The 22690-nt window shown below is 42.3% G+C and overlaps 1 protein-coding gene across 4 annotated transcripts in view; it reads right to left on the reverse strand.

Moving 5' to 3' along the window:
• The window catches only part of LOC135747107 (UPF0606 protein KIAA1549), a 254948-nt gene that overhangs the window by 33667 nt on the left and 198591 nt on the right, over positions 1-22690 (reverse strand). The window lies entirely within an intron of this gene.

Raw genomic sequence — 22690 nt, forward strand, 5'->3', positions numbered from 1 at the left:
TACAATGTCTCAGCATCGTGTTGACCGCTTTTGGTGTCAATCGCATGAAAATCCTAGGAGGAGTATTTAAAAGTTCACCATATGCAACTGTCAAGAAATCCACCTTTTGTGACTGCCACACTTCCTGGTGCCTGTTGGTGGCGCTATACCCGAGACTCAAAATAGGCACATCGATGCGATCGGAATCCTTGGCCGAACATACACACTGCGTTTCATCCCAATAAGACATTTTTTGCTTTAGATATTAGACACTTCCTGTTTCATTGAATTCGCCATAAATTTGTCGCCTTGTCATGGCAACACCGTTTGAGATATCGAAAATCCCTTCGCAATTTAGCAAGTCCAATGTCTCAGCATCATGTTCACCACGTTTGGTGTCAATCGTATGAATTCCCTAGGAGAAGTATTTAAAAGTTCATGACTGACACACTTCCTGGCGCCTGGTGGTGGCGCTATACCCAGGAGTCACAATAGGCACATCGATGCGATCGGAATCTTCAGACGAACAAACTACCCGCATGGCATCACAATAAGATATTTTTTACCTTAGATATTAAACACTTCCTGTTTCTCTGATTTCGCCACAACTTTGTCGCCTCGCCATGGCAGAACCGTTCGAGATATCAAAAATCCCTTCGCAATTTAGCAAGTACAATGTCTCGACATCATGATCACCACATTTGGTGTCATTCGCAGGAATCCTCTAGGAGGAGTATTTAAAAGTTCACCGCATGCATTTTTTAAACAATCCAAAATAGCCGACTTCCTGTTGGGCGGAGCTTAAATGTTAGAGGGTGAAAGTTGTTCGGGTCGATGAGTTCTATATGCGTACCAACTCCCGTACATGTGGGTACATGTTTGTCCGATCTGTGCACCAATGTTTTCTGTTGCATTACAGGGGGCGCCACAGAGCCCCTTTGCCACGCCCGTGTTCCAGCCTTTGCCCGTTCGCAATGACAGACGACTCTGACGTCTGTGCCAAATTTCAAGAGTTTTCGAGTATGTTAAGGCACCCAAAGTGACCAAAACTGTTAAAAAAAATAATAATAATAATAATTAAAGCTGCAAGCAGCGATGGAAGGTCCCTCGCACGCATGTGCACCGCCACCCTATGGCATTAGTAAAGCATCGAACCAGGGGGATATGAATTAAAGTGGGTAAATATAGGTGGATATTCAAAGAAAAATGTATGTGCCACACCGCCTGTGTGCAGCAGGTGGCGCTATGACTGAACCTGATTATTGTTATATTGACGTGTTCAGGCCGGGACCCTTAACAAACGTGTGAAGTTTGGGGCAGATCGAACAATGTATGCCTGAATTACAACAGCTTCCTGTTTCATGGAGAAACATCACACTTTGCCAGGCTGCCACGGACACGACCTCCAACGAAAAGTCAAGATCTTCGCAATTTATCATTGCAAAGGGCTTAAGATCAGTCTGACCAAATATGATGATGATTTTATTAAATCTCTAAGAGCAGGAAATCACAACGCAAAACATGGCATTTCCTGCTACCTCTAGGTGGCGCTATGACTGAAGCTGAATATTGGCATTGAAATGTGTTCAGGTCAAGACACTTATCAAACATGTGAAGTGTGTGGCAGATTGGACATTGAATGCCTGAGTCAGAACCACTTCCTGTTTCATGGCGAAAACGCTGAAATTTGTCAGGCCGCCACGGACACACCCTCCAACGAAAAGTCAAAAGCTCCGCAATTTAACATCGCAAAGGCCTTTAGATGAGATTGACCAAATATGATGACGATCTGATAAAATCTCTAGGAGGAGTTCGTTAAAGTACGAAGCCTGGAAATGCCAAAATTTGCTCAGAAATCACAGCTAAAATTCAAAATGGCTGACTTCCTGTGGGGTTTAGAGCTCAGATCCAAGAGACTTTTTTGTAGGTCTTGGGGTGTTAGATGATCCTACCAAATTTCGTATCTGTACGTTTTTCGTAGTGGGGGGGCTGTTCTTTTGAAATTTTGCAGGTGGCGCTATCGAGCCATTTCTACACGCCCACTTCTGGCGCCTATGCCACATGTAAATTTTCGCCACTTCTGATGTGTGTGCAAAATTTCATGAGTTTTCGAGTGTGTTTAGCCCCTCAAAAATGCGATCCATTTCGGAGAAGAATAATAATAATAATAATAATAATAATAATAAACGAAGCAAAAACAATAGGGTCCTCACACTAGTGTGCTCGGGCCCTAAATATAGCTGCAAGCAGCAATGGCGGGCCCTCGCACGTTTTTTTACCGCTACACGGTGCGTCCGAGAAAACGATGCACGGTGGGCAAGGGCATCAAGTGGGTACATATCATTGGGCTATTTAATGTTGTTACTGACCCATTTGGGGACTGTAGGTAAAAGAAACCCCACATTTTAAACAAACGGGGGCACTACTGAGCCACTTAAGAGACACGCCTATGTCTGACCTTTTTGTGCACACTTAACAGCCGACAACTCTGATGTGTGTGCCAACTTTTAGGTTAATCTAAGCACGTCAAGAGCCTTAAATATGCCAGAAATTAAATTAAAGTTTGCGGTATTGCCATGGGAACAGCGTTTGAGATATCAAAAATCCCTTCACAATTTATCAGTTACAATGTCTCGGCATCATGTTGACCACTTCTGGTGTTAACCGCATGAATATCCTAGAAGGAGTATTTAAAGGAACATCGGCGTCAACTGAGAGGCTTAAATATGCCTTTAAAATGAAAGTAAACTTTGACGCATTGCCATGGGAACAGCGTTTGAGATATCAAAAATCCCTTCGCAATTTATCATCTACAATGTCTCGGCATCATGTTGACCACTTTTGGTGTCAATTGCATGATTATTCTAGAAGGAGTATTTAAAAGTTAACTGCATACAACTGTAAGGCTTAAATATGCCTTCAAAATGAAAGTAAAGTTTGACGCGTTGCCATGGGAACAGAGTTTGAGATATCAAAAATCCCTTTGCAATTTGTCATCTACAATGTCTGAGCATCATGTTGACCACTTCTGGTGTTAACCGCATGAATATCCTAGAAGGAGTATTTAAAAGAACATCGGTGTCAACTGAAAGGCTTAAATATGCCTTTAAAATGGAAGTAAACTTTGACGCGTTGCCATGGGAACAGCGTTTGAGATATCAAAAATCCCTTCGCAATTTATCATCTACAATCTCTCGGCTTCATGTTGACCACTTTTGGTGTCAATCGCATGAAAATCCTAAAAGGAGTATTTAAAAGAACATCGCATGGAACTGTAAGGCTTAAATATGCCTTTAAAATGAAAGTAAAGTTTGACAGGTTGCCATGGGAACAGCGTTCGAGATATCAAAAATCCCTTCGCAATTTATCATCTACAATGTCTCGGCATCATGTTGACCACTTCTTGTGTCAATCGCATGAAAATCCTAGAAGGAGTATTTAAAAGAACATCGCATGGAACTGTCAAAAAAATCCAGCTTTGTGACTGACACACTTCCTGGCGCCTGGTGGTGGCGCTATACCCGGGAGTCACAATAGGCACATCGATGCGATCGGAATCTTCAGACGAACAAACACCCCGCGTGTCATTACAATAAAACATTTTTTGCCCTAGATATTAGACACTTCCTGTTTCTCTGATTTCGCCACAACTTTGTCGCCTCGCCATGGTGGAACCGTTCGAGATATCAAAAATCCCTTCGCAATTTAGCAAGTCCAATGTCTCGGCATCATGATCACCACGTTTGGTGTCAATTGCATGAATCCCCTGGGAGGAGTATATAAAAGTTCAACGCATGCATTTTTTAAACAATCCAAAATAGCCGACTTCCTGTTGGGCGGAGCTTAAATGTTAGAGGGAGAAAAATGTTCGGGTCGATGAGATCTATAAACGTACCAAGTCTCGTACATGTGCGTACATTTTTGCCCGATCTGTGCATCAATGTTTTTTTTGCATTACAGGGGGCGCTACAGAGCCCCTGTGCCACGCCCGTGTTCCAGCCTTTGGATTTCTGCGATGACGGACGACACTGACGTCTGTGCCCATTTTCAAGAGTTTTCGAGTATGTTAAGGCCCCCAAAATGTCCAAAAGTGTTAAAAAAAAAAAAAAAAAAAAAAAATATAGCTGCAAGCAGCAATGGCGGGCCCTCGCACGTTTTTTTACCGCTACACGGTGCGTCCGAGAAAACGATGCACGGTGGGCAAGGGCATCAAGTGGGTAAATATCAGTGGGCTATTTAATGTTGTTACTGAGCCATTTGGGGACTGTAGCTAAAAGAAACTCCAGACTTTAGACAAAAGGGGGCGCTAGTGAGCCACTTAAGAGACACGCCTATGTCTGACCTTTTTGTGCACACTTAACAGCCGAAAACTCTGATGTGTGTGTCAACTTTAATGTTAATCTAAACAAGTCAAGAGCCTTAAATATGCCTGAAATAAAAGTGAAGTTTGCAGCATTGCCATTGGAACGGCGTTCGAGATATCAAAAATCCCTTCGCAATTTATAATCTACAATGTCTCGCCATCATGTTGACCACTTTTGATGTCAATCGCATAAACATTCTAGGAGGAGTATTTAAAAGAACATTGCATGGAACTGTAAAAAAATCCACCTTTGTGACTGACACACTTCCTGGCGTCTGGTGGTGGCGCTATACCCGGGAGTCACAATAGGCACATCGATGCGATCGGAATCTTCAGACGAACAAACACCCCGCGTGTCATTACAATAAAACATTTTTTGCCCTAGATATTAGACACTTCCTGTTTCTCTGATGTCGCCACAAATTTGTCGCCTCGCCATGGCAGAACCGTTCGAGATATCAAAAATCCCTTCGCAATTTAGCAAGTCCAATGTCTCGACATCATGTTCACCACGTTTGGTGTCAATCCCATGAATCCTCTAGGAGGAGTATTTAAAAGTTCAATGCATGCATTTTTTAAACAATCCAAAATAGCTGACTTCCTGTTGGGCGGAGCTTAAATGTTAGAGGGCGAAAGTTGTTTTGGTCGATGAGTTCTATATGCGTACCAACTCTCGTACATGTGCGTAAATTTTTGCCCGATCTGTGCCCCAATGTTTGTTTTTGCATTACAGGGGGCGCTACAGAGCCCCCTTGCCACGCCCGAGTTCCAGCCTTTGCCGGGTCCTAATGGCCAACTACTCTGACATCTCTGCCAATTTTCAAGAGTTTTTGAGTATGTTAAGGCCCCCAAATTGCCCCGAAACGTAAAAAATAAATAAAAATAATAATAATTAAAACTGCAAGCAGTGATGGAAGGGCCCTCGCACCCATGTGCACCGCCACTCTATGGCCTTAGTAAAGCAATGAACCAGGGGGATTGAAATTTCAGTGGGTAAATATAGGCGGATATTCAAAGGAACTTTGAAGTGCCACACCTCCTTTGTGCAGCAGGTGGCGCTATGATTGTAATTGATTGTTGTAACATTGATGTGTTGAGGCCAGGACCCTTGTCAAACGTATGATGTCTGTGACAGGTCGGACATTGCATGCCTGAGTTACAACAGCTTTCTCATGGCGAAACATCACTCTTTGCGAGGCCGCCACGGACACGCCCTTCAACGAAAAGTCAAGATCTTCGCAATTTATCATCGCAAAGGGCTTAAGATCAGTCTCACCTGATATGATAATGATTTGATTAAATCTCTGAGAACAGTGAATCACAGCGTAAAACAAGGCATTTCCTGCTACCTCTAGGTGGCGCTAGGACTGAAGCTGAATATTGGCATTGAAATGTGTTCAGGCCAAGACTCTTATCAAACATGTGAAGTGTGGGGCTAGGGGTGGGCGATAAACCGGTAGACAAAATTAACCGGTAGAAATTTGTCAACCGGTAGAGATTTTGGACTATCGTTTCTATCGAGGTTACGTGCCCACGTCACGCTCCTGTGCGTGTGGTCGCGAAAACGTAACGTTTGTACACGTATTTAAGCACTGCAGTTTTAACACAAGTTATTTTAAGCCATTGAAACACAGACAACAGATCTGTATGCGTGCGTTCTTTCTGTGTGTCAGGAGCGGACAAGTCGCGCAACCGCTGCTCTTTCTGTCTGTGAGGAGGGCGCAAGTCGCGCGACCTCTGCTTATTAAGCTCGTGAGCATTTTTCCCGCTTTATTGGCCTTAAATACACATATGCGTCAAAATTCCCGTCTTTGCAAGCATCATCATAAACACGACCAGTAAGGTCTTAAGAGAAAGTAAACAGCTAAAAGAGAAAGCGCATGTGTAACAGTGTATTGGATCCGGACTTTGGTCTTAAAGGGGAAGTTACCTAATTTTGCTCCTGTCTGTCACTCGTGTTAATCAAACAGCATTGAGAAAAAAATCTCTCACTGCTCCTGATTAAATCACTTTTCTACCTTAAATAAAAATATATATAGGCCTATACATACATGCATAATTATTTATTATCATTCTTATTGACTGTGTATCTTCAGAGAGCTTGAGTTTTGTTTGTTTTTATCTTCTTTCTATGCTTGTATATGTTTTTTGTGAGAATTATGAACATTTCTATGGTATTAAAGATTTAAACCTTATTAAAACATAAAAAACTCTACCGTGATACATATCGTTATCATGATATAAAATTAATCCTATCGTGATAGAAGATTTTGGACATATCGCCCACCCCTATGTGGGGCAGATTGGACATTGTATGCCTTAGTTATAACAACTTCCTTTTTCATGGCGAAATGCTGAACTTTGTCAGGCCGCCACGGACACGCGCTCCAACGAAAAGTCAAAAGCTCCGCAATTTAACATCGCAAAGGCCTTTAGATGAGATTGACCAAATATGATGACGATCTGATAAAATCTCTAGGAGGAGTTCGTTAAAGTACGAAGCCTGGAAATGACAAAATTCGCACAGAAATCACAGCAAAAATTCAAAATGGCCGACTTCCTGTGGGGTTTAGAGCTTAGCTTCAAGAGACTTTTTTGTAAGTTTTGGGGTGATAGATGATCCTACCAAATTTCGTATCTGTATGTTTTTCGTAGTGGGGGGGCTGTTCTCTTGAAATTTTGCAGGTGGCGCTATCGAGCCATTTCTGCACGCCCACTTCTGATGCCTATACTAAATGTAAATTTTCGCCACTTCTGACGCGTGTGCATATTTTCATGAGTTTTCGAGTATGTTTAGCCCCTCAAAAATGCAATCCATTTCGGAGAAGAATAATAATAATAATAATAATAATAATAATAATAAACGGAGCAAAAACAATAGGGTCCTCACACCCTGGTGTGCTCGGGCCCTAAATATAGCTGCAAGCAGCAATGGCGGGCCCTCGCACGTTTTTTTACCGCTACACGGTGCGTCCGAGAAAACGATGCACGGTGGGCACGTGCATCAAGTGGGTAAATATCAGTGGGCTATTTAATGTTGTTACTGAGCCATTTGGGGACTGTAGGTAAAAGAAACCCCACATTTTAGACAAACGGGGGCGCTAGTGACCCACTTAAGAGACACACCTATGTCTGACCTGTTTGTGCACACTTAACAGCCGACAACTCTGATGTGTGTGCCGACTTTTAGGTTAATCTAAGCACGCCAAGAGTCCTAAATATGCCTGAAATAAATGTAAAGTTTGGGGCGTTGCCATGGGAACAGCGTTCGAGATATCAAAAATCCCTTCGCAATTTATCATCTACAATGTCTCGGCATCATGTTGACCACTTCTGGTGTCAATCTCATGAATATTCTAGAAGGAGTATTTAAAAGAACATCAGCGTCAACTTAAAGGCTTAAATAAGCCTTTAAAATGAAAGTAAAATCTGACGCGTTGCCATGGGAACAGCGTTTGAGATATCAAAAATCCCTTCGCAATTTATCATCTACAATGTCTCAGCATCATGTTGACCACTTCTGGTGTGAATCACATTATTTCCCTAGAAGGAGTATTTAAAAGAACATTGCATGCAACTGTCAGGATTAAATATGCCTTTAAAATGAAAGTAAAATTTGACGCATTGCCATGGCAACAGCGTTCGAGAAATCAAAAATCCCTTTGCAATTTATCATCTGCAATGTCTCAGCATCATGTTGACCACTTTTGGTGTCAATCGCATGAATATCCTAGAAGGAGTATTTAAAAGAACATCGGATGGAACTGTCAAAAAAATCCACCTTTGTGACTGACACACTTCCTGGCGCCTGGTGGTGGCGCTATACCCGGGAGTCACAATAGGCACATCGTTGCGATCGGAATCTTCAGGCGAACAAACACCCCGCTTGGCATCACAATAAGATTTTTTTTGCCTTAGATATTAGACACTTCCTGTTTCTCTGAATTCGCCACAACTTTGTCGACTCGCCACGGCAGCACCGTTCGAGATATCAAAAATCCCTTCGCAATTTAGCAAGTACAATGTCTCGACATCACGTTCACCACGTTTGGTGTCAATCCCATGAATCCTCTAGGAGGAGTATTTAAAAGTTCACCACATGCATTTTTGAAACAATACAAAATAGCCGACTTCCTGTTGGGCGGAGCTAAAATGTTTGAGTGCGAAAGTTGTTTGGGTCGATGAGATCTATATGCGTACCAACTCTCGTACATGTGCGTACATGTTTGCTCGATCTGTGCCCCAATGTTTGTTTTTGCATTACAGGGGGCGCTACAGAGCTCCCTTGCCACGCCCATATTCCAGCCTTTGCATGAGCCTAGTGGCACGTGACTTTGACATCTGTGCCAAATTTCCGTTGTTTTCGAGCATGTTAAGGCACCCAAAGTGCACGCCAAGAGCTTAAATATGCCTGAAAATGAAAGTAAAGTTTGACGTGTTGCCATGGGAACAGCGTTCGAGATATCAAAAATCCCTTCGCAATTTATCATCTACTATGTCTCGGCATCATGTTGACCACTTCTGGTGTCAATCTCATGAATATTCTAGAAGGAGTTTTTTAAAAAAAACATCGGCGTCAACTTAAAGGCTTAAATAAGCCTTTAAAATGAAAGTAAAGTTTGACGCGTTGCCATGGAAACAGCGTTTGAGATATCAAAAATCCCTTCGCAATTTATCATCTACAATGTCTCAGCATCATGTTGACCACTTCTGGTGTGAATCACATTATTTCCCTAGAAGGAGTATTTAAAAGAACATTGCATGCAACTGTCAGGATTAAATATGCCTTTAAAATGAAAGTAAAATTTGACGCATTGCCATGGCAACAGCGTTCGAGAAATCAAAAATCCCTTCGCAATTTATCATCTGCAATGTCTCAGCATCATGTTGACCACTTTTGGTGTCAATCGCATGAATATCCTAGAAGGAGTATTTAAAAGAACATCGGATGGAACTGTCAAAAAAATCCACCTTTGTGACTGACAGACTTACTGGCGCCTGGTGGTGGCGCTATACCCGAGACTCACAATAGGCACATCGTTGCGATCGGAATCTTCAGGCGAACAAACACCCCGCTTGGCATCACAATAAGATTTTTTTTGCCTTAGATATTAGACACTTCCTGTTTCTCTGAATTCGCCACAACTTTGTCGACTCGCCACGGCAGCACCGTTCGAGATATCAAAAATCCCTTCGCAATTTAGCAAGTACAATGTCTCGACATCACGTTCACCACGTTTGGTGTCAATCCCATGAATCCTCTAGGAGGAGTATTTAAAAGTTCACCACATGCATTTTTGAAACAATACAAAATAGCCGACTTCCTGTTGGGCGGAGCTAAAATGTTTGAGTGCGAAAGTTGTTTGGGTCGATGAGATCTATATGCGTACCAACTCTCGTACATGTGCGTACATGTTTGCTCGATCTGTGCCCCAATGTTTGTTTTTGCATTACAGGGGGCGCTACAGAGCTCCCTTGCCACACCCATATTCCAGCCTTTGCATGAGCCTAGTGGCACGTGACTTTGACATCTGTGCCAAATTTCCGTTGTTTTCGAGCATGTTAAGGCACCCAAAGTGCACGCCAAGAGCTTAAATATGCCTGAAAATGAAAGTAAAGTTTGACGTGTTGCCATGGGAACAGCGTTCGAGATATCAAAAATCCCTTCGCAATTTATCATCTACAATGTCTCAGCATCGTGTTGACCGCTTTTGGTGTCAATCGCATGAAAATCCTAGGAGGAGTATTTAAAAGTTCACCATATGCAACGGTCAAGAAATCCACCTTTTGTGACTGCCACACTTCCTGGTGCCTGTTGGTGGCGCTATACCCGAGACTCAAAATAGGCACATCGATGCGATCGGAATCCATGGCCGAACATACACACTGCGTTTCATCCCAATAAGACATTTTTTGCTTTAGATATTAGACACTTCCTGTTTCATTGAATTCGCCATAAATTTGTCGCCTCGTCATGGCAACACCGTTTGAGATATCAAAAATCCCTTCGCAATTTAGCAAGTCCAATGTCTCAGCATCATGTTCACCACGTTTGGTGTCAATCGTATGAATTCCCTAGGAGAAGTATTTAAAAGTTCATGACTGACACACTTCCTGGCGCCTGGTGGTGGCGCTATACCCGGGAGTCACAATAGGCACATCGATGCGATCGGAATCTTCAGACGAACAAACACACCGCATGGCATCACAATAAGACATTTTTTACCTTAGATATTAAGCACTTCCTGTTTCTCTGATTTCGCCACAACTTTGTCGCCTCGCCATGGCAGAACCGTTCGAGATATCAAAAATCCCTTCGCAATTTAGCAAGTACAATGTCTCGACATCATGATCACCACGTTTGGTGTCAATCCCATGAATCCTCTAGGAGGAGTATTTAAAAGTTCAACGCATGCATTTTTTAAACAATCCAAAATAGCCGACTTCCTGTTGGGCGGAGCTTAAATGTTAGAGGGCGAAAGTTGTTTGGGTCGATGAGATCTATATGCGTACCAACTCTCGTACATGTGTGTAAATGTTTGCCCGATCTGTGCCCCAATGTTTGTTTTTGCATTACAGGGGGCGCTACAGAGCCCCCTTGCCACGCCCGAGTTCCAGCCTTTGCCGGGTCCTAATGGCCGACGACTCTGACATCTCTGCCAATTTTCAAGAGTTTTTGAGTATGTTAAGGCCCCCAAATTGGCCCGAAACGTAAAAAAAAATAAAAAAAATAAAATAAAATAACAAGCAGCAATGGCGGGCCCTCGCACGTTTTTTTACCGCTACACGGTGCGTCCGAGAAAACGATGCACGGTGGGCAAGGGCCTCAAGTGGGTAAATATCAGTGGGCTATTTAATGTTGTTACTGAGCAATTTGGGGACTGTAGGTAAAAGAAACTCCACATTTTAGACAAACGGGGGCACTAGTGAGCCACTTAAGAGACACGCCTATGTCTGACCTGCTTGTGCACACTTAACAGCCAACAACTCTAATGTGTGTGCCACATTTAAAGTTCAACTAAGCACGCCAAGAGCCTTAAACATGCCTAAAATTAAAGTAAAGTTTGACGCGTTGCCATGGGAACAGAGTTCGAGATGTCAAAAATTCCTTCGCAATTTATCATCTACTATGCCTCAGCATCATGTTGACCACTTCTGGAGTCAATCGCATGAATATCCTAGAAGGAGTATTTAAAAGAACATCAGCGTCAACTGAAAGGCTTAAATATGCCTTTAAAATTAAAGTAAAGTTTGACACGTTGCCATGGGAACAGCGTTCAAAATATCAAAAATCCCTTTGCAATTTATCATCTACTATGTCTCGGCATTATGTTGACCACTTTTGGTGTCAATCGCATGAATAGTCTAGAAGGAGTATTTAAAAGAACATCGGCGTCAACTGAAACGCTTAAATATGCCTTTAAAATGAAAGTAAAGTGAGACGCGTTGCCATGGGAACAGCGTTTGAGATATCAAAAATCTCTTTGCAATTTATCATCTACAATGTCTCAGCATTATGTTGACCACTTCTGGAGTCAATCACATTATTTCCTCAGGAGGAGTATTTAAAAGTTTACCGCATGCAGCTGTAAGGTTTAAATATGCCTTAAAAATGAAAGTAAAGTTTGACGTGTTGCCATGGGAACAGCGTTTGAGATATCAAAAATCTCTTCGCAATTTATCATCTACAATGTCTCAGCATTATGTTGACCACTTCTGGAGTCAATCACATTATTTCCTCAGGAGGAGAATTTAAAAGTTTACCGCATGCAGCTGTAAGGCTTAAATATGCCTTTAAAATGAAAGTAAAGTTTGACACGTTGCCATGCGAACAGCGTTCGAGATATCAAAAATCCCTTCGCAATTTATCATCTACAATGTCTTGCCATCATGTTGACCACTTTTGGTGTTAATCGCATGAATATCCTAGAAGGAGTATTTAAAGGAACATCAGCGTCAACTGAAAGGCTTAAATATGCCTTTAAAATGAAAGTAAAGTTTGACGCGTTGCCATGGAAACAGCGTTTGAGATATCAAAAATCCCTTCGCAATTTATCATCTACAATCTCTCGGCTTCATGTTGACCACTTTTGGTGTCAATTGCATGATTTTTCTAGAAGGAGTATTTAAAAGAACATAGCATGGAACTGTCAAAAAAAATCCAGCTTTGTGACTGACGCACTTCCTGGCGCCTGGTGGTGGCGCTATACCCGGGAGTCACAATAGGCACATCGATGCGATCGGAATCTTCAGACGAACAAACACCCCGCATGGCATCACAATAAGATAATTTTTGCCTTAGATATTAGACACTTCCTCTTTCTCTGAATTCGCCATAAATTCGTCACCTCGCCATGGCAGAACCATTCGAGATATCAAAAATCCCTTCGCAATTTAGCAAGTACAATGTCTCGGCATCATGATCACCACGTTTGGTGTCAATCCCATGAATCCACTAGGAGGAGTATTTAAAAGTTCAACGCATGCATTTTTTAAACAATCCAAAATAGCCGACTTCCTGTTGGGCGGAGCTTAAATGTTAGAGGGCGAAAGTTGTTCGGGTCGATGAGATCTATAGACGGTTTCATCGGACGCACGTGATACACGTCTGGATCCGAACCTTACTTCCGGTTTTGTTTTTTTAATGGTCTGACTAGTTGCTAAACTGATCTCCTGAACAAATGCCTCTTCGAAAATAACTAATGTTTTGGTTTCCTAGGTAATCTATGTGTTGTTTTTTGCTTCTTATATAAATAAACTACGTTTAAAGAACTTTGTTGTTATTTATTTTTAGCGGAGTTTACCGGAAGTTAGGTGCGGACCGCGACAGCTGTTTGTTTGTTGTTAATGCTGAAACCGTCTATATGCGTACCAACTCTCGTACATGTGCGCACATTTTTGCCCGATCTGTGCATCAATGTTTTTTTTGGCATTACAGGGGGCGCTATAGAGCCCCCGTGCCACGCCCGTGTTCCAGCCTTTGGATTTCTGCGATGACGAGCGACTCTGACGTCTGTGCCAATTTTCAAGAGTTTTCGAGTATGTTAAGGCTCCCAAAAAGTCCAAAAGTGTTAAAAAAAATAATTAAAAAAAAATAATAATAAAAATAATAATCCGAGCAAAAACAATAGGGCTTCGCACCTACGGTGCAGGCCATTCTGGCCTGCTCCTCGGTGCTCGGGCCCTAAATATAGCTGCAAGCAGCAATGGCGGGCCCTCGCACGTTTTTTTACCGCTACACGATGCGTCCAAGAAAACGATGCCCGGTGGGCAAGGGCATCAAGTGGGTAAACATCAGTGGGCTATTTTTAATGTTTTTACTGAGCCATTTGGGGACTGTAGGTAAAACAAAAACCCCACATTTTAGACAAACAGGGGCGCTAGTGAGCCACTTAAGAGACACGCCTATATCTGACCTTTTTGTGCAAACTTAACAGCTGACAACTCTGATGTGTGTGCCGACTTTAAGGTTAATCTAATCACGCCAAGAGCCTTAAATATGCCTGAAATAAAAGTAGTTTGCGGCGTTGCCATGGGAACAGCGTTCGAGATATCAAAAATCCCTTCGCAATTTATCATCTACAATGTCTCGGCATCATGTTGACCACTTCTGGTGTTAATCGCATGAATATCCTAGAAGGAGTATTTAAAGGAACATCGGCGTCAACTGAAAGGCTTAAATATGACTTTAAAATTAAAGTAAACTTTGACGCGTTGCCATGGGAGCAGCGTTTGAGATATCAAAAATCCCTTCGCAATTTATCATCTATAATATCTCTGCTTCATGTTGAACACTTTTGGTGTCAATTGCATGATTATTCTAGAAGGAGTATATAAAAGTTCACTGCATGCAACTGAAAGGCTTAAATATGCCTTTAAAATGAAAGTAAAGTTTGACACGTTGCCATGGGAACAGCGTTTGAGATATCAAAAATCCCTTCGCAATTTATCATCTACAATATCTCTGCTTCATGTTGAACACTTTTGGTGTCAATTGCATGATTATTCTAGAAGGAGTATATAAAAGTTCACTGCATGCAACTGAAAGGCTTAAAAATGCCTTTAAAATGAAAGTAAAGTTTGACGCGTTGCCATGGGAACAGCGTTCGAGATATCAAAAATCCCTTCGCAATTTATCATCTACAATGTCTCGGCACCATGTTGACCACTTCTGGTGTCAATCTCATGATTATTCTAGAAGGAGTATATAAAAGTTCACTGCATGCAACTGTAAGGCTTAAATATGCCTTTAAAATGAAAGTAAAGTTTGACACGTTGCCATGAGAACAGCGTTTGAGATATCAAAAATCCCTTCACAATTTATCATCTACAATGTCTCGGCATCATGTTGACCACTTTTGGTGTCAATCGCATGAATATCCTAGAAGGAGTATTTAAAAGAACATCGGCATCAACTTAAAGGCTTAAATAAGTCTTTAAAATGAAAGTAAAGTTTGACGCGTTGCCATGGGAACAGCGTTTGAGATATCAAAAATCCCTTCGCAATTTATCATCTACAATGTCTCGGCATCATGTTGACCGCTTCTGGTGTCAATCTCATGAATATTCTAGAAGGAGTATTTAAAAGAACATCGGCGTCAACTGAAAGGCTTAAATATGCCTTAAAAATGAAAGTAAAGTTTGACGCGTTGCCATGGGAACAGCGTTCGAGATATCAAAAATCCCTTCGCAATTTATCATCTACAATGTCTCCCATCATGTTGACCACTTTTGGTGTCAATCGCATAAACATTCTAGGAGGAGTATTTAAAAGAACATTGCATGGAACTGTAAAAAAAATCCACCTTTGTGACTGACACACTTCCTGACGCCTGGTGGTGGCGCTATACCCGGGAGTCACAATAGGCACATCGATGTGATCGGAATCTTCAGACGAACAAACACCCCGCGTGTCATTACAATAAAAAGTTTTTTGCCCTAGATATTAGACACTTCCTGTTTCTCTGATTTCGCCACAACTTTGTCGCCTTGCCATGGCGGAACCGTTCGAGATATCAAAAATCCCTTCGCAATTTAGCAAGTCCAATGTCTCGGCATCATGATCACCACGTTTGGTGTCAATCGCATGAATCCCCTGGGAGGAGTATATAAAAGTTCAACGCATGCATTTTTTAAACAATCCAAAATAGCCGACTTCCTGTTGGGCGGAGCTTAAATGTTAGAGGGCGAAAGTTGTTCGGGTCGATGAGATCTACAAGCGTACCAAGTCTCGTACATGTGGGTACATGTTTGTCCGATCTGTGCACCAATGTTTTTTTTTTTCATTACAGGGGGCGCTACAGAGCCCCCGTGCCACGCCCGTGTTCCAGCCTTTGCCCGTTCGCAATGACGGACGACTCTTACGGCTGTGCCAAATTTCAAGAGTTTTCGAGTATGTTAAGGCACCCAAAATGCCCAAAAGTGTTAAAAAAAAAAAAATAATAAATATAGCTGCAAGCAGCAATGGCGGGCCCTCGCACGTTTTTTTACCGCTACACGGTGCGTTCGAGAAAACGATGCACGGTGGGCAAGGGCATCAAGTGGGTAAATACCAGTGGGCTATTTCATGTTGTTACTGAGCCATTTGGGGACTGTAGCTAAAAAAAACCCCACATTTTAGACAAACGGGGGCACTAGTGAGCCACTTAAGAGACACGTCTATGTCTGACCTTTTTGTGCAAACTAAACAGCCGACAACTCTGATGTGTGTGCCAACTTTAAGGTTAATCTAATCACGCCAAGAGCCTTAAATATGCCTGAAATAAAAGTAAAGTTTGCCGCGTTGCCATGGAAACAGCGTTCGAGATATCAAAAATCCCTTCGCAATTTATCATCTACAATGTCTCGGCATCATGTTGACCACTTTTGGTGTCAATCGCATGAATATCCTAGAAGGAGTATTTAAAGGAACATCGGTGTCAACTGAAAGGCTTAAATATGCCTTTAAAATGAAAGTAAAATTTGACGCGTTGCCATGGGAACAGCGTTTGAGATATCAAAAATCCCTTCGCAATTTATCATCTGCAATGTCTCAGCATCATGTTGACCACTTTTGGTGTCAATCGCATGAATATCCTAGAAGGAGTATTTAAAAGAACATCGGATGGAACTGTCAAAAAAATCCACCTTTGTGACTGACAGACTTCCTGGCGCCTGGTGGTGGCGCTATACCCGAGACTCACAATAGGCACATCGATGCGATCGGAATCTTCAGGCGAACAAACACCCCCCTTGGCATCACAATAAGAATTTTTTTGCCTTAGATATTAGACACTTCCTGTTTCTCTGAATTCGCCACAAATTTGTCGACTCGCCACGGCAGCACCGTTCGAGATATCAAAAATCCCTTCGCAATTTAGCAAGTACAATGTCTCGACATCACGTTCACCACGTTTGGTGTCAATCCCATGAATCCTCTAGGAGGAGTATTTAAAAGTTCACCACATGCATTTTTGAAACAATACAAAATAGCCGACTTCCTGTTGGGCGGAGCTAAAATGTTTGAGTGCGAAAGTTGTTCAAGTCGATGAGATCTATATGCGTACCAACTAGGGATGTCCCGATCCGATCACGTGATCGGAAATCGGCCCCGATCACGTGGTTTCAGACTCGATCGGGATCGGACATTACCTCCCGATCAGGACTCGGATACATATGCAGGGTTTAAAATCAATTAAGTTCTCGCTCTGCTCCGCGCCAGTGTACGCGCTGCGCTGGTGCGTGTGAACTGAAGAGAATAGGCTTGTTCGACTTCATCCGGCTGCCGGTTCTTGTGGTGCTGCATGACGTCAAAGTTCCGCGAGAACGATGTAAAAGCAAACTCCTCCGTATGATTTCGCGGATCACTCTCGCGGTAGTTTGACGTCACCAGGGTGTCGAGTGTTGCGGCGCCGCATGAAGTCGAACAAGCCTGACGTGCTTTCATTCATAGGCTTCACACTCGTGCGTGCAAGGAACCCACGACAAAACCGCGTTTTTACCGCTCATTTAAACGACGCGTTGATCGTTATTGTCAACATGTGCTCAGACGCAGCTCCGCGTCTCACTCAGAACCTCAAGAACGCGCATTCGCGCAGGATCATTTGACATTACTGTAGAGATGAGAGAAAGAGAGGTAAGAATGGTGCCCATGTCGAAAAAACTTAATAGAAGTCTAGAAACAAAGTATTAAAGTATGTATAGCCATGTCACTCATCTCATTACAAAATGTTAACTAGATAACTGGATACAACTGATTGTATAGTTTAATAAAATAATGTATTTTGATTATACAAATCAATTACGACCTAACTATAGTGATTGTTTAACTAACAGCTGACCAGCTTAGGGAATCTCTATGGCTAATTTATAAGATATATTGCTGAATCAGTATGTTGTTTTTCTTGTTAATTGAGTCTTTTTGGGTAGCCTATCTTATGCCTAGAATGAGTCAAGGAGGTTAAGTCTTATAACTTCATTCAAAGTTTGATCAATTGTGCATAATGACATGTGCACCAAATGCATATAGGGTGTCAGACTCATAGATTTGCATAATTTAAAGTTCAGGTTTTAAAGTTTGGGTCAACATGTGGCACAGCTTTAAAACTGAATCTTATAAAATCCTATCAGAGATACAAAATGTCATTGAAACACACCCAGTTGCTTTGCTGTCATCAGGATTAAACATGTTACCCCTCGAACCCTCCCTCCTAACAGAGCATCCCCACAAAACAAACCCCAATTTAACCCCTGAACATATATAGTATATATTCATTATTTTTTAACACATCTGTAGTTATGCGCTGGCACAGAGTTAGACTCTTTTGACTCCACACAGAAACAGCAATGCGTGCGGCATGACATAAGGAACATCCTGGACTGGTTCTGTTTTTTTGCTCTTCTTTATTCTTTTTTTTTAATGTATTATAGAAGTATCGGATCGGGACTCGGTATCGGCAGATACTCAAAATCAAATGACTCGGACTCGGACTCGAGGGCAAAAAAACCTGATCGGGACATCCCTAGTACCAACTCTCGTACATGTGCGTACATGTTTGCTCGATCTGTGCCCCAAAGTTTGTTTTTGCATTACAGGGGGCGCTACAGAGCTCCCTTGCCACACCCATATTTCAGCCTTTGCATGAGCCTAGTGGCACGTGACTTTGACATCTGTGCCAAATTTCCGATGTTTTCGAGCATGTTAAGGCACCCAAAGTGCACGCCAAGAGCTTAAATATGCCTGAAAATGAAAGTAAAGTTTGACGTGTTGCCATGGGAACAGCGTTCGAGATATCAAAAATCCCTTCGCAATTTATCATCTACAATGTCTCAGCATCGTGTTGACCGCTTTTGGTGTCAATCGCATGAAAATCCTAGGAGGAGTATTTAAAAGTTCACCATATGCAACTGTCAAGAAATCCACCTTTTGTGACTGCCACACTTCCTGGTGCCTGTTGGTGGCGCTATACCCGAGACTCAAAATAGGCACATCGATGCGATCGGAATCCTTGGCCGAACATACACACTGCGTTTCATCCCAATAAGACATTTTTTGCTTTAGATATTAGACACTTCCTGTTTCATTGAATTCGCCATAAATTTGTCGCCTCGTCATGGCAACACCGTTTGAGATATAAAAAATCCCTTCGCAATTTAGCAAGTCCAATGTCTCAGCATCATGTTCACCACGTTTGGTGTCAATCGTATGAATTACCTAGGAGTAGTATTTAACAGTTCATGACTGACACACTTCCTGGCGCCTGGTGGTGGCGCTATACCCGGGAGTCACAATAGGCACATCGATGTGATCGGAATCTTCAGACGAACAAACTACCCGCATGGCATCACAATAAGACATTTTTTACATTAGATATTAGACACTTCCTGTTTCTCTGATTTCGCCACAACTTTGTCGCCTCGCCATGGCAGAACCGTTCGAGATATCAAAAATCCCTTCGCAATTTAGCAAGTACAATGTCTCGACATCATGATCACCACATTTGGTGTCATTCGCATGAATCCCCTAGGAGGAGTATTTAAAAGTTCACCGCATGCATTTTTTAAACAATCCAAAATAGCCGACTTCCTGTTGGGCGGAGCTTAAATGTTAGAGGGTGAAAGTTGTTCGGGTCGATGAGATCTATATGCGTACCAACTCCCGTACATGTGGGTACATGTTTGTCCGATCTGTGCACCAATGTTTTCTGTTGCATTACAGGGGGCGCTACAGAGCCCCTTTGCCACGCCCGTGTTCCAGCCTTTGCCCGTTCGCAATGACAGACGACTCTGACGTCTGTGCCAAATTTCAAGAGTTTTCGAGTATGTTAAGGCACCCAAAGTGCCCAAAACTGTTAAAAAAAAAAAAAAATAATAATAATAATCCGAGCAAAAACAATAGGGCTTCGCACCATTCGGTGCAGGCCATTCTGGCCTGCTCCTCGGTGCTCGGGCCCTAATAATAATAAATCCGAGCAAAAACAATAGGGCTTCGCACCATTCGGTGCAGGCCATTCTGGCCTGCTCCTCGGTGCTCGGGCCCTAATAATTAAAGCTGCAAGCAGCGATGGAAGGGCCCTCGCACGTATGAGCACCGCCACCCGATGGCCTTAGGAAAAACTGTGAACAGTGGGGATATGAATTTAAGTGTGCAAATATAAGTGGATATTTTAATTAGACTGACCAAATATGATGTTGATATTGTTAAATATCTTAGAGCAGTGAATCAGTGTTTCCTGCTGCATCTAGGTGGCGCTATGACTGTATCTGTATTCTGCTATGTTGATGGTTTCAGGCAGGGCCCCTTATTAACCATGTGAAGTATTTGGCAGGTCGGACATTGTATGCCTGAATTACAACAACTTCCAGTTTCATGGTGAAACATCAAACTTTGCAAGGCCGCCATGGACACACCTTTCAACGAAAAGTCAAGATCTTTACAATTTATCATCACAAAGTCCTTAAGATCTGTCTGACCAAACAAGATGATGATCTAATTAAATTTCTATGAGCAGTAAATCACAGTGTAAAACCTGACATTTCCTGCTGTCAGCAGGTGGCGCTATGACTGTTTGTGAATAATTCCATGTTGATGTGTTCAGGCCAGGGCACTTATCCATCATGTGAAGCGTGGGTCAGATTAGACATTGTAAGCCTGAGTTAGAACAACTTCCTGTTTTATGGCAGAAAGCAGAAATTTGTCAGGCCGCCATGGACACGCCCTCCAACAAAAAGTCAAGATCTCCGCAATTTAGCATCGCAAAGTTCTTTACATGACACAGACCAAATATGGTTCTAATCTAATGAAATCTGTAAGAGGAGTTCGTTAAAGTATGAAGCCTGGAAATGGCAAAATTTGCACTCAAATTACAGAAAAAATTCAAAATGGCTGACTTCCTGTGGGGTTTAGAGCTTGGCTCCAAGAGACTTTTTGTAGGTCTTAGGGTGATACATTATCTTATCACATTTCATATTTGTACGTTTACCGTAGCGGGGGGGCTGCTCTCTTAAGTTTTTGTAGGTGGCGCTATAGAGCCATTTTTACACCTCCAGTTTTAAAGCTTTTTTCAAATAAAAAAATTCATCACATTTTACATGTTTCATGACTTTTTGAGCTTGTTTAGGCTGTCAAAATTGCGATTCATTTGTCGATACTTTGCGAGGCCACCAAGGACACGCCCTTTAACAAAAAGTCAAGGTCGTTGCTATTCATCATCACACAAGGTCTTGAGATTAGACTGATGAAAAATTATGTGGATATAGTTAAATATCTAAGAGCAGTAAGTCACAGCATAAAAGGTGGTATTTCCTGCTGCCTCTAGGTGGCGCTATGACTGTTACTGAATTATGCCATGTTGATGTGTTCAGGACAGGACCCTTATCAAATGTGTGAAGTCGGGGACAGATCTGACATTGTATGCCTTAATTACAACAACTTAATGTTTCATTGCGAAACATCACACTTTGCCAGGCCGCCACTGGCACGCCCTTCAACGAAAAGTCAAGATCTTAGCAATTTATCATCGCAAAGGGCTTAAGATCAGTCTGACCAGATATGATGATGATTTGATTAAATCTCTAAGAGCAGTAAATCATGGCGTAAAACATGGCATTTCCTGCTACCTCTAGGTGGCGCTATGACTGAAGCTGAAAATTGGCATTGAAATGTGTTCAGGCCAGGACTCCTATCAAACATGTGAAGCGTGGGGCAGATTGAACATTGTATGCCTGAGTTAGAACAACTTCCTGTTTCATGGCGAAAACGCTGAAATTTGTCAGGCCGCCAAGGACACACCCTCCAATGAAAAGTCAAAAGCTCCGCAATTTAACATCGCAAAGGCCTTTAGATGAGACTGACCAAATATGATGATGGTCGGATTAAATCTCTAGGAGGAGTTCGTTAAAGTACGAAGCCTGGAAATGGCAAAATTTGCACAGAAATCACAGAGAAAATTAAAAATGGCCGACTTCCTGTGGGGTTTAGAGCTTGGTTCCAAGGGACTTTTTTGTAGGTCTTGAGGTGATAGATGACACTACCAAATTTCGTATCTGTACATTTTTCGTAGCGGGAGAGCTGTTCTCTTGAAATTTTGCAGGTGGCGCTATCGAGCCATTTCTACACGCCCATTTCTGGTGCCTATACCACATGTAAATTTTCGTCACTTCTGACGCGTGTGCAAAGTTTCATGAGTTTTCGAGCATGTTTAGGCCCTCAAAAATACGATTCATTTTGGAGAAGAAAAAGTAAAAGAAACTGAGCAAAAACAATAGGGCTTTGCACCCACGGTGCAGGCCATTCTGGCCTGCTCCTCGGTGCTCGGGCCCTAATAAATATAGCTGCAAGCAGCAATGGCGGGCCCTCGCACGTTTTTTTACCGCTACACGTTGCGTCCGAGAAAACGATGCACGGTGGGCAAGGGCCTCAAGTGGGTAAATATCAGTGGGCTATTTAATGTTGTTACTGAGCAATTTGGGAGCCTTAAATATGCCTGAAATAAAAGTGACGTTTGCAGCATTGCCATTGGAACGGCGTTCGAGATATCAAAAATCCCTTCCCAATTTATCATCTACAATGTCTCGGCATCATGTTGACCACTTATGGAGTCAATCGCATGAATATGTGACCAGTCACGGAAAGTAGGGACACAAGTCGGATCTGGGCATTTTGAGTTATTCACAGATTCTGAAAGTGCAGTTTCTAAGCTTTCCAACGATGTGTAACACATGGAAATCTGATAAGATTTGGAGAAGTTGTGGCCATTTGAATATAGGAACTCAGAAATACTCAAACCGAGAAAATCGAGACGAAAGGGATTCTTCTTTTCAGCTGGGGGAGACAATAGGGCTCATTTACATCTCATTTAGCTAAGCCAT

The sequence above is a fragment of the Paramisgurnus dabryanus genome, chromosome 1, assembly GCF_030506205.2.
Source record: "Paramisgurnus dabryanus chromosome 1, PD_genome_1.1, whole genome shotgun sequence".
NCBI classification, from domain to species: Eukaryota; Metazoa; Chordata; class Actinopteri; order Cypriniformes; family Cobitidae; genus Paramisgurnus; species Paramisgurnus dabryanus.